Raw genomic sequence first — 373 nt, forward strand, 5'->3', positions numbered from 1 at the left:
GGTCAGTTAATTTAGGAAGAGCACCAGCTAGTGATGGTGGGAAAAGAATGGGCAAGTAAGCACTGGGGCTTCAAAGCTTGCGTTCAGTGATTCAACCACTACTTAGTGAGCATGTACTGCATTCCAGGCACCATACAGTTGGACAGGGGCATATTTCATTCTCCTTCTTCTCCTCCTCTACCAACACTTAGTGGATATTAAATAGAATCCATGCATTGTACAAACTTTTAAAAGTCTCTTTTTTTTGGTGGTGGTGGTGGGGGGGGTGATGGGACTATTCTATATCTTGATTGTGGTGGTAGTAGTTAAAGGTCTGTATGAATTTGTCAAAACTGGCAGAATTGTGCACTAAAAAGGGTAGATTTTACTGTAT

The sequence above is a fragment of the Hipposideros armiger genome, unplaced genomic scaffold (genome assembly GCF_001890085.2).
Source record: "Hipposideros armiger isolate ML-2016 unplaced genomic scaffold, ASM189008v1 scaffold_578, whole genome shotgun sequence".
NCBI lineage: Eukaryota > Metazoa > Chordata > Mammalia > Chiroptera > Hipposideridae > Hipposideros > Hipposideros armiger.